Consider the following 12,557-nt stretch of genomic DNA (forward strand, 5'->3'; position numbering starts at 1 on the left):
GGCGGGTGAGGAGCCCCGGGACCGCCCAGATGTGCGCCGTGGCTTTGCGCGCTGTCTGGCACAGAGCATGTCGGGGCTGGGGCCCGGGGACCCCCGGGACAGGCCCGAACCCGGCTGGCACCAGGGAGCAGAGAAAACACACACCTAGCAGCAACACGGAGGGCCGCCCAGGCGTGCACGTAAATGTTCACCGCGCTCACAAAGCCCGCTCTGACCTTGCTGCGGACTCCAGATGCCGCTCTTGGATGCGCCCACCACCCTCTAGTGGGCGCAGGGACTGCGTTTGGGGGAAAAGGAAGGAAAAGGGAGTAGAAGCTTTGGAGAATAGAGGGCCGCCCAGGGGACCTCAAGGAGCAGTCCCAGTTTGGATAACCTTGCAGCGAACGTTCACAGTCACCCCATAAACATTCAGTGTTGAGGACCTACTGTGCGCGCAACCAAGCCCTGGAAAATGTCCGGAGGGGGCGCGCACTAAGCTGCGCTGGGGAGTACAGAAAAATCGAGGAAGCAACGGTAAAGAAAAGGTGGGTGTGGCCGGGCGCTGTGGCTCACGCCTGTAATCCCAGCACTTTGGGAGGCCGAGGCAGGCGGATCATTTGAGGTCAGGAGTTCAAGACCAGCCTGGCCAACATGGTGAAACCCCGTCGCTACTAAAAATACAAAAATTAGCTGGGCACGGTGGCGCGCGCCTGTAATCCTAGCTACTCGGGAGGCTGACGCAGGAGAATTGCTTGAACCGGGACCCGGGAGGCGGAGGTTGCAGTGAGCTGAGAGCTAAGATCCAGCCACTGCATTCCAGCCTGGGCTACAGAGTGAGACGAAGTCTTTAAAAAAAAAAAAAAAAAAAAAAAAAAAAAAAGGTGGGTGTGTCCAAGAGGGTGAGGGGTCCGGCTAGATCTCCAAATCGTCCTTCTCACTCTCACTCTCGTGTTTTGGGGGGGCTTCCCCGCCGCCTGCAGCCATGACCCCTGAGGCTGGGGCTGCGGCTGCGGCTGCTGTCTTTCCTGAGCTGTTTCCTGTCTGGCTCCTGGGGGCCCTCGGGATGACTGGGAGGGGCCCTTCCTCTCATTACCAACTCCCCTCACCCTCCCATCAGTTAGCGGGGAGGGTCCAGCACAGCCGTGCTCCTCCCACCAACCCCCTTCTACTTCAGGGAACTTACGGTATGGGTTACTGGATGGATGGATGGATTGGAGTCAGCCCCTGCAAGGGGCAGAAAGAAAGGGCTTAGACTCCCACAGAAATTAGCGGGGACAGAATCCTTCTTTCTTTTTTTGAGACGGAGTCTCCCTTTATTTCCCAGGCTGGAGTGCAGTGGTGTGATCTCGGCTCACTGCAACCTCCGCCTCCCGGGTTCAGGCGATTCTCCTGCCTCAGCCTCCCGAGTAGCTGGGATTACAGGCGCAGGGCACCACCCCCGGCTAGTTTTTGTATTTTTAGTAGACACAGGGTTTCGCCATGTTGGCCAGGCTGGTCTCGAACTCCTGACCTCAAGTGATCCACCCACCTTGGCCTCTCAAAGCGCTGGGATTACAGACGTTAGCCACCGCGCCCTGCTGGGGGACAGAATCTTGAAGAGCCCAGCAAGAGAGATGTTGGAGTCCAGGATGCTTGGGGGGCTGCCAAGCTCCCTTACGTCCCAGATAGGACAGCCAGGCCTGTGATAACCTCTTGTCCCAGCTTACTTATCTTCCTGCTGCAAGAGGTGTTCCCCACACCCCTGCCCTTCCTCGCTGTTCTGCCTGGGTCCTGCGCACGGGTTGGGGTGGGGAGGGGGTCACCGAGGGCAGGAAACAGCCGGCTCTGCTGGAGCCAGGCAGACCAGCCTGGAGCTGGGAATTCCCTCCTCCCTCCCCAGTGCAGGCCCAGTCTCCCCTTCTCTTATTCAGCTTCTCCCTCGGGGTTCTCTGCAACCCTCTCCCAAACCCCTGCCCTGCCTTTTGCCACTCTCACTCTGTACCCAGATCCTGTAGCCTCTAAAAGTTATGTCTTCTGGCTGGGGACAGTAGCTCAGGTCTGTGATCTCAGCATTTTGGGAGGCCAAGGCGGGTGGATCACTTGAGCCCAAGAGTTCGAGACCAGCCTGGCCAACATGGTGAAACCCCTTCTCTACTAAAAACACAAAAATCAGCTGGGCATGATGGCGCACACCTGTAGTCCTAGCTACTAGGGAGTCTGAGACAGGAGAATTGCTTGAACCCTGCGAGGTGGAGGTTGCAGTGAGCTGAAATCGTGCCACTGTATTCCAGCCTGGGCAACAGAGTGAAACTCTGTCTCAAAATAAATGAATTAATAATAAAAAGGAAAACACTCATCTCAGTGGGGCACAGTGACTCACACCTGTAATGCCGGCACTTTGGGAGGCCAAGATGGGAGGATCGTTTGAGTCCAGGAGTTTGAGACCAGCCTGGACAATATAGCGAGACCCCGTAAGAAAGAGAGAGAAAGGGAGAGAGAAAGAGAGGAAGAGAGAAAGCAAGAGAGAGAGGAAGAGAGAGAGAAATAAAGAGAGAGAGAAAGAAAGAAAACATTCTATCCCGTGGGTGGATCACGAGGTCAGGAGATCGAGACTATCCTGGCTAACATGGTGAAACCCCGTCTCTACTAAAAATACAAAAAAAAAAACTAGCTGGGCGTGGTGGCGGGCGCCTGTTGTCCCAGCTACTTGGGAGGCTGAGGCGGGAGAATGGCGTGAACCCGGGAGGCGGAGCTTGCAGTGAGCCAAGATCACGCCACTGCACTCCAGCCTGGGAGACACAGCGAGACTCCATCTCAAAAAAAAAAAAAAAAGAAAAGAAAACATTCTATCCCATGTCAGGTCATCAGCCCACCCCCCACACCAGGAGGCAGTAATCCATTTCCTACCATGTAGTGTATGCTAGTCAAAGAACAAATAAATTGCCGGGTGCAGTGGCTCATGCGTGTAATCCCAGGACTTTGGGAGGCCAGGACAGGTGGATCACGAGGTCAGGAGATGGAGACCATCCTGGCTAACACAGTGAAACCCTGTCCCTACTAAAAATAAATAAATAAATAAATTTAAAAAAAAAGAATGAATAAATGCAATATTTCTTGAGCCTCTGCTATGTGCTGAGTGATCACATTGCTAGTTTTCAAGATTTGTAAAACATGGCTCCTGGCCTCAAAGAGAATCTGGTAAAAATTAATATAGTTTTATGTCATCTGGTGAATTATAACCTGGTAAAAAAAAATCCCATGATTTCCCGTTTACGTGGAGATGACATCTGAGATTTTCACTTCAGTTCTCAGGAACCACCCTTGGTCTATCCTGTGTGTGTGAAGTCATGTCCTCTGCCCTCAGACCACCCAGAACTGCTTTCCAGGCAAGCAAATTCAGTAGCCACTGAATTACAGAACATGGATGAGCACTGACATTACTGCCTGAATCCATGCCTGTTCTGCAAACCAAACAAATCTCAGGCTCTCCCTTCCTCATTATTAGAGTACTTTGCTGTTCCCTACCCAAAATATTAGGCTGCCACCTTTGTTCCCAGCCCAGAGCAATACACTACTATCACATGTTGCATTGTCAGTACTTGCACATAGCATTCACCGCCAGCTACTGCAGTTTTCTTTTTTTCTATTTTATTTTATTTTATTTTATTTTATTTTATTTTATTTTATTTTTGGAGACAGAGTTTCCTTCTTGTTGCCCAGGCTGGGTGCAATGGTGGGATCTCGACTCACCGCAACCTCCGCCTCCCGGGTTCAAGCAATTCTCCCACCTCAGCCTCCCGAGTAGCTGGGATTACAGGCATTCGCCACCATGCCTAGCTAATTTTGTATTTTTAGTAGAGACGGGGTTTCTCCATGTTGGTCAGGCTGGTCTCAAACTCCCAACCTCAGGTGATCCACCTGCCTTGGCCTCCCAAAGTGTTGGGATTACAGGCGTGAACCACCGCACCTGGCTCTCTTTTTTTTTTAGAGATAGGGTCTTGCTCTGTTGCCCGTGCTGGAGTGCAGTGGCACAGTCATGGCTCACTGCAGCCTTGACCCCCTGGGCTCAAACAATCCTCCATCAGCCTCCCAAGGAGCTGGGACCCCAGCCTGGGACCATGCTGGGCTAATGAGTTTACTTCTTCTCGTCCAGATCATGACAGTTGTTTTGAGTAATCCTGGAGTTAGAGCTTTTCCTATTGTAAGAAATAACAAGCAACAAATCATCCCTTTCTCTGTAAATTGTTGAACTTCTCATTACTCTTTCCACATCTCAGTCTCCCCCTCTTCTGGGCCACCTAACTGTGTCGGGTCCAAAGTTCAGGTTTACCCCAAAGTTCATGAAGTTTAAGCTTCAGCACCTGTCACCTGCCTGGCTTCTTCCATGGCCCTGGTTAATAAGTGCCATCAATTTAAACAGTTTCGAAGGTGAGTTTCAGCAGGACAACACTATTCAGACCTGAAATCTTACAGCTCTGTTACAAAAGGAATTTGATAGAGCTTTCAACATTACCAACAGAGTTGTAAAGCTCAAATAAATTTTTATAAACAATAATGAAACCTTAAAAACTTAGCCAGGCTGCTTGGGAGGCGGAGGCAGGAGAATCACTTGAACCTGGGAGGCCGAGGCTGCAGTGAGCAGAGATCATGCCACTGCACTCCAGCCTGGCAACAGAGCGAGACTCCATTCCCCCGACCACACCCCCCCACAAAAAAAAACTTAGCCAGGCACTGTGGCTCACGCCTGTAATTCCAGCACTTTGGGAAGCCAAGGCAGGAGGATTGCTTGAGTCCTGGAGTTTGAGACCAGCCTGGGCAACAAAGGGATACCCCTGTCTCTACCAAAAAATAAAATAAAATAAAAAAATAGTTGGGCGTGGTGGCATGTGGCTATGGTCTCAGACACTGGGGAGGCCGAGGTGGGAGGATCACTTGAGCCTGAGAGGTCTAGGCTGCAGGGAGCCGTGATGGCACCACTGCATTCCAGCCTGGGCAACAGAGCGAGACCCCATCTCAAAGAAAAAATTAATTAGCCATCCTACAGGAAACATGGAGAAAGAATAGAAAATAATATTACAAAATCATCATATGAAGAGGTGATCAAAGAGTACACATCTAAGAAAAAGGTAGCAAATACGTATTCCAGGGCTATGTCAAGCTTATTTACTATAAATGTTATTTTTCTAGCTTATATAATATTTATGATATTTGTCATATTTTAAACATTTGAGGTCAGTTGGGATTTCTTCTCTCAATCCAAAGATTAATTTTTATACTTTTTTTTTTTTTTTTTAAGAAACAGGGTCTCCCTTTGTCACCCATGCTGGAGTGTGCAGTAGCACGATCGAGGTTCACTGCAGCCTCAAACTCCCAGGCTCAAGCTATCCTCCTGCCTCAGCCTTCCAAGTAGCTGAGACTATAGGCGTGTGCAACCATGCCTAGCTAACATTTTTAGTGTTTGTAGAGACAGGGTCTCACTATGTTGCCCAGGCTAGTCTTGAACTCCTGAGCTCAAGTGATCATCTCGCCTTAGCCTCCCAAAGTCCTATGATTACAGGTGTGATCCAGAGCACCTGGCCTGGCTAATTTATTTTATTTTATTTTTATTTTTTGTAGACATGAGATCTTGCTATGTTGTCCAGGCTGGTCTCAAACTCCTACCTAATTCTAGTACTGTGTGAGGCCAAAAAAAAAAAAAAAAGTTGAAAAAAAGGCTGGGTGCAGTGGCTCACACCTGTAATCCTAGCACCTTTGGAGGCTGAGGCAGGTGGATTACCTGAGGTTGGGAGTTCAAGATCAGCCTGGCCAACATGGTGAAAGCCTGTATCTACTAAAAATACAAAAAATTAGCCAGGTGCAGTGGTGCACGCCTGTAATCCCAGCTACTCAGGAGGCTGAGGCACGATAATTGCTTGAACCCAGGAGGCAGAGGTTGCAGTGAGCTGAGATTGTACCACTGCACTCCAGGCTGGGCAACAGAGCGAGACTCTGTCTCAAAACAAAACAAAACAAAACAAAAAACAAAGAAAAAAAAAACAGGCAAGTTGTGGTGGCTCATGCCTGGAATCCCAGCACTTTGGGAGGCTGAGGTAGGAAGATCACTTGAGCCCAGGAGTTCCAGGCCAGCCTGGGCAACATAGTGAGACCCCATCTTTAAAAAGAAAATATAGCTGGGCGCAGTGGCTCACGCCTATAATCCCAGCACTTTGGGAGGCCGAGGCGGGCGGATCACGAGGTCAGGAGATCAAGACCATCCTGGCTAACACGGTGAAACCCCGTCTCTACTAAAAATACAAAAATTAGCCAGGCATGGTGGCAGGCACCTGTAGTCCCAGCTACTCAGGAGGCTGAGGCAGGAGAATGGCATGAACCCGGGAGGCGGAGCTTGCAGTAAACCGAGATCGCACCACTGCACTCCATCCTGGGCGACAGAGCGAGACTCCGTCTCAAAAGGGAAAAAAAAAAAAGAAAGAAAAAATAAAATAAAATAAAAATTGAAAATGGAGGACACCTAGTCATTTTCTAATTTCCAGGATTGAACAAGTCAGGGGTAGAAACAGCCACAAGGCCTCACCAGCATCCAGATGGGTAAGCGCATAGCCTAAGTCATGGTGCACAGACTGTACAGGATCATGCAGGAAGCACAGCTGATGCAGGTTCAGGCGAGCTTTCTGCAGAAGGTGAAGATGTCTGAATGAGTCCTAGAGGAGACTGGCAGGAAAGAAGTTTAAAGGCAGAGTTGTGAGATCGCCCCATTCAGAGAGCTGCCAGAGTTCACGACCCAGAGGGCAAGGATAGTGACCATGGGTGAACTGGAGAGGTGAGTGAGGGCCAGCCTCAGGTCATTACGGGTTTCTATAGGACTGCCCTGGGGAGGTAGAGAAGGGTTTTAGGCCAAGAAACCACACTGTATGGTTTGTAGAGGAAGATCCCACTTGTACAACTTTGGAGAATGGATTGAAAGGAATCAAGACTGAAGGTGGGGAAACCAGTGCAGTATCCAAGTGACTACGTGGGCTTGAACCCAGATAGGCGTATGTGTGTGAGTGTGTGTGTGTTGAGCGGGATGGTGCATGCACGTATGGAGCCAGGGGAGGATTCAGGAGATGTTAAGGGTTGGGCGCGGTGGCTCACACCTATAATCCCAGCACTTGGGAGTCCGCAGCTGGCAGATCACTTGAGACCAGGAGTACAAGACCAGCCTGGGCAACATGATGAATCCTCGTCTCTACAAAAATTAGCTGGGTGTGGTGGAGCGTGCTATTCGGGAGGCTGAGAAGAGAGGATCACCTGAGCTCAGGAGGCAGAGGTTGTAGTGAGATCACACCACTGCACTCCAGCCTGGGCAACAAAGCAAAACCCTGTCTCAAAAATAAAAATAATAGGCTGGGCATGGTGGCTCACACCTGTAATCCCAATTCTACAGGAGGCTGAGACAGGAGGATTGCTTGAGCCCAGGAGGTGGAGGCTGCAGTGAGCAGCCATGATTGCGCCACTGCACTCCAGCCTGGGCAACAGAGTGAGACCCTGTTTCAAAACAAACAAACAAAAAAATTAAACAGAAGAGTGTGATTGGCCGGGCACAGTGGCTCACGCCTGTAATCCCAGCACTTTGGGAGGCCAAGGCAAGTGGATCACCTGAGGTCAGGAGTTTGAGACCAGACTGGCCAATATGGTGAAACCCCAGTCTCTACTAAAAATACAAAAATTAGTTGAGCATCGCCAGGCGTGGTGGCTCACGCTTGTAATCCCAGCACTTTGGGAGGCCGAGGTGGGTGGATCACCTGAGGTCAGAAGTTCAAGGCCAGCCTGGTCAACGTGGTGAAACCCCGTCTCTACTAAATATACAAAAATTAGCCAGGCATGGTGGCGGGCGACTGTAATCCCAGCTACTCAGGAGGCTGAGGCAGGAGAATCACTTGAACCTGGGAGGCAGAGGTTGCAGTGAGCCGAGATCGCGCCATTGCGCTCCAGCCTGGGCAACAAGAGCAAAACTTCGTTCCCCCCAGAAAAAAAAAAAAAATTAGCTGGGCATGGTGGCAGGTGCCTGTAATCCCAGCTACTTGGGAGGCTGAGGCAGGAGAATCGCTTGAACTCGGGAAGCAGAGGTTGCAGTGAGCTGAGATGGTTCCACTGCACTCCAGCCCGGGCAACAGAGCAAGGCTCCGTCCTCCAAAAAAAAAAAAAAAAAAAAGGCGGGGGACACGGTGGCTCACCCCTGTGATCCCAGCACTTTGGTAGGCCAAGGCAGGCAGATCCCGAGGTCAAGAGATCGAGACCATTCTTGCCAACATAGCAAAACCCTGTCTCTACTAAAAATACAAAAATTAGTTGAGTGTGGTGGTGCACACCTGTAGTTCCAGCTACTTGGGAGACTGAGGCAGGAGAATTGCTTGAACCAGGGAGGCAGAGGTTGCAGTGAGCCGAGATTGCACCACTGCACTCCAGCCTGGGTGACAGAGCGACATTCTGTCTCAAACACACACACACACACACACACACACACACACACACACACAAAAGGGTGTGATTGACCCTTTAACATTTCATGCAGACTTTCCCATCCTGCTCCCCGCCTCAGTGCTGGGGATAGAGGAAGGGCTCTTGAGTGCTGTTGGAACAGCAAGAGGCTGAGAGAAATAGCTAGAAATGGCAGTGAGCATCAGTGAGCTGATAGGAATGAGAGGAGAAGAGCAGAGCTTTCAGCAGAGGCCAGGGATGCTAGAGGGCATGGAGGTGGAGGAGAGAGAGGCTAAGGGGCTAGGGCCAGAGCTAAGAACGGCTGTTCAGGGAGGGAAGTGGAAAGGTAGGCGGGAGTGGGAGGGTTGGGGAGAGGTAGTGGGAGGCTCATTGTCCCAGTAGGGGGAAGTCTTTTGTTTCCTCTCTTCCCCTGACAGCCTGGCAGGATATGAGGCCAAGCCCCCCCATGCCAGCATCCCTGCACCCACTAGACTACACTGTGGCCCCTTCCCTGACTATTGTGTCCTGGCTGGGAATAGGGGCAGGGGGAGGCAGGAGGCTGGCTCTAGGAGGGAAAGTAAGAAGGACTATTTGTGGCTGGAGGCTAGGATACCAGGGTCCGGAAGGGACAAGAAGCTCTTGGGCTGGTTAGGGGAGCTTGGCACAGAAAGGTCTGTGTGGGGAGGAGCAGGAAGCCAGGCCGGGTGGAGCCAGCACCGAGGGTAGCAGGTCGGGCCAGGGGAAGGTAGGCCGAGCCCCAGAGGAGATGACGCAGGGCCTCAGGCCTCTCCCAGCCCCCACTCTTCCAGCCTGGGGACTAGAGAGCGCACCTGAACCTCAGAGAACCCACCCCCCCTCCATTCCCTAAGGCTGACATCACCCCATGCGCCACAGCCCGGCAACCTGTCTGGCCAGAGCCTTCCACATCCAGCTGCTGCCCGGATACCCTCCCTCCCCAGGATCCAGGGGTCCGGCCTCGCACTGCTGCCCTCTAGGAACCCTGGAATTTCATCCCTCCCCTCGGCTCACTCCTGGGCCGTTTTGCCCCATCAGCTGTTCTTGCAGGAAAGGCGCCCAGCTCAGCTCGCCTCTCTTCCCGAGAGTCTTTTGTTTGCTGGGTCTGCAGGAAATTGGAGGGGCGGTGGCCAAGGGCTCATCTGCCCCTGGGACCTGGGGGAGGCGGCCCAGATTCACCAGACTTAATCCTGGGGAGTTTACAGCAGGAATGGGGTGGGGGAGGGTGGGGGTGAAGTGGGCGGATCTCCAGGAAATTAGCATTTAAGGCCTAACTCTGAGAGTGCCATTGGATCTCCTTGTCCCCTCAGAGCAGATGGGGCATGTGTGTGTTCCAGGATCGGGGATCCCTATAAGTGAGGGCTGGGGGGCCACTCTGAGGTCACCTAATAGGTTGACAGGGGCGTTGACACCAAGGGAGAGAATCTCTGATACTGAATCCCACAATCTCCTCTATTTCTATACACGATTTTTAAAAATAGAGATACGGGCTCGCTATGTTGCCCAGGCTGGTCTCGAACCTCTCGGCTCAAGCGATACTCTCGCCGTGGCCCCGCAAAGCGCTGGGATTACAGGCATGAGTCACTGCGCCCAGTCCCACAATCCGTCTTTTACACGCCTGGGATCCTGGGGATGAAAAGAGGTGGGGAGGCAGGTCGGACCAAACCGTCTTTGAGAATTATTATTTTTTCCATTAAAAAATGGTGGAGGGGACGACCCGCACGCAGCCCCACAATTCGCGCCTTCCCAGGACGCAACCGTAGAAAAGGCGGCGGCGTGGACGCTCTGGCGGGCCGGCGTCCTCTCGTTGGTTGCCCTCTCTCTGAAGCCATCTTGGGCGCCGCCATCCTTCCTTCCCGGCAGTCAGTCACGAGAGCAGCACGCCCCAGGCCTCCGACTGCTGGCGTGCAGTGGGGCGGATTCTGGAGAGTTGCAGCAGCCACCGTGAATGTTTGGTTTTTCCAGGCGCAGGGCAGTAGCGAAGAAAACTGAAGCTCCTGTTTCGTAGAGCTTAACTTCCTTTCGTTTTTGAGATAGGATCTCTCTCTGTTACCTACGCTGAGTGCATGGGCACGATCATAGCTCATTGCAGCCTCGAACTCCTGACCTCAAGTGATTCTCCACCCTTGGCCTCCCAAAGTGTTGGGATTAGAGGCCTGAGCCACCGAGCTCGTCCTGAGCTTAACTTTCTATTGGGAGTAGGCAATCAATGAACAAGATACATAAACAATATATATCAGTTAGATGGTGTTAAGTGCTATGGAGGAAAAAAAATAGGAAAAAGGGAGGAGGTACGATGGTTTAATTTTATTTTTATGTATTTATTTTTGAGACGGAGTCTCACTTTGTTACCCAGGCTGGAGTGCAGTGGTGCAATCGCGGCTCACTGCAACGTCCACCTCCCAAGTTCAATCAATTCTCCTGCCTCAGCCTCAAGAGTAGCTGGGATTACAGGTGTGTGCCACCACGCCCGCCCAGCTAATTTTTGTTTTTAGTAGAGACGGGTTTCACCATGTTGGGCAGGCTGGTCTTGAATTCCCAACCTCAGGTGATCCGCCTGCCTCGTGATTCCAAAGTGCTGGGATTGCAGGCGGGACCCACCACGCCCAGCCAATTTTATTTCATCTATTAATTTTTTAAAAAATTTATTTCGGCCGGGCGCGGTGGCTCAAGCCTGTAATCCCAGCACTTTGGGAGGCCGAGACGGCTGGATCACGAGGTCAGGAGATCGAGACCATCCTGGCTAACCCAGTGAAACCCCGTCTCTACTAAAAAATGCAAAAAAAAAAACCTAGCCGGGCGTGGTGGCGAGCGCCTGTAGTCCCAGCTACTCGGGAGGCTGAGGCAAGAGAATGGCGTAAGCCCGGGAGGCGGAGCTTGCAGTGAGCTGAGATCCGGCCACTGCACTCCAGCCTGGGCGACAGAGCGAGACTCCACCTCAAAAATAAATAAATAAATAAATAAATAATAAAAAATTTATTTCAATTTTTAAATTTTTTTGTGGAGACAGTCTTGTTATGTTGCCCAGGCTGGTCTCACACTCCTGGGCTCAAGTGATCCTCTTGCTTCCACCTCCCAAAGCTTTGGGATTGTAGCGCCCAGCCATGTGGTTCAATTTTATTTATTTATTTATTTATTTATTTATTTATTTATTTGAGACGGAGTCTCGCTCTGTTGCCCAGGCTGGAGTGCAGTGGCACGATCTCAGCTCACTGCAAGCTCCGCCTCCAGGGTTTACACCATTCTCCTGCCTCAGCCTCCTGAGTAGCTGGGACTACAGGCGCCTGCTACCTCGCCCGGCTAGCTTTTCGTATTTTTAGTAGAGACGGGGTTTCACCGTGTTAGCCAGGATGGTCTCGATCTCCTGACCTCATGATCCGCCCGTCTCGGCCTCCCAAAGTGCTGGGATTACAGGCTTGAGCCACCGCGCCCGGCCTGTGGTTCAATTTTAAATGGGATTGGCAGGGAAGATTTCACTAGGAAGATAATATTTGAGTCCAGAAGATCTAAAAGAGGTTCCGGGGTTGTCTGAGGAACAGCCCAGAGGCCCTAGTGGGGCACGCACAGGAGGTGAGAAGAGAGATGTGGGACTGGAGAGGCCGCATTACAGGCATGGACCACCATGCCTAGCATTCTGGAACACTTCTGAGCAAAGGAGATACTATTATTTATTTATTTATTTATTTACGTATGTATGTATGTATTTTGAGATGGAGTCTCACTCTGTCACCAAGGCTGGAGTACAGGGACGCGATCTCTGTTCACTGCGACCTGGCCTCCCAGGCTCAAGCGATCCTCCCACCTCACCATCCCCAGTACCTAGGATTACAGGCGTGCGGCACCATGCCAGCTAATTTTTTTGCATTTTTAGTAGAAATACAATGTTGGCCAGGCTGGTCTTAAACGCCTGACCTCAAGTGATCTGTCCGCCGTGGCCTCCCAAAATGGGGGAATTACAGGTGTGAGCCACTGCACCCAGCCGAGAGATGCTGTTAATATTGAAGTCAAGGCATCAGGCATACAGCAGGACTGTAGTTGGTAAGTCAGGCCATCCTCCTTACAGATGCGGCCTTTGGCTTTAACTTTGAGGAGAAAGGCATGTCATTGGAGAATTATGAAAGGTG

General features: G+C 51.5%; 1 protein-coding gene across 2 annotated transcripts in view; it reads left to right on the forward strand.

Moving 5' to 3' along the window:
- Nucleotides 1-12,557, forward strand: part of SLC12A9 (solute carrier family 12 member 9) — a 35,852-nt gene that overhangs the window by 841 nt on the left and 22,454 nt on the right. The window contains exon 1 of one of the 2 annotated variants that reach the window (XM_077996461.1): nt 54-543. The exons of the other annotated variant lie outside the window; for it this stretch is intronic. The gene's annotated coding sequence lies outside the window, so the exon portion shown is untranslated. Of the gene's footprint in view, nt 1-53; nt 544-12,557 lie in introns of those variants that run through there. 2 annotated transcript variants of the gene reach the window in all.

This window comes from Macaca mulatta, chromosome 3 (assembly GCF_049350105.2).
Source record: "Macaca mulatta isolate MMU2019108-1 chromosome 3, T2T-MMU8v2.0, whole genome shotgun sequence".
In the NCBI taxonomy this organism is placed as follows: Eukaryota; Metazoa; Chordata; class Mammalia; order Primates; family Cercopithecidae; genus Macaca; species Macaca mulatta.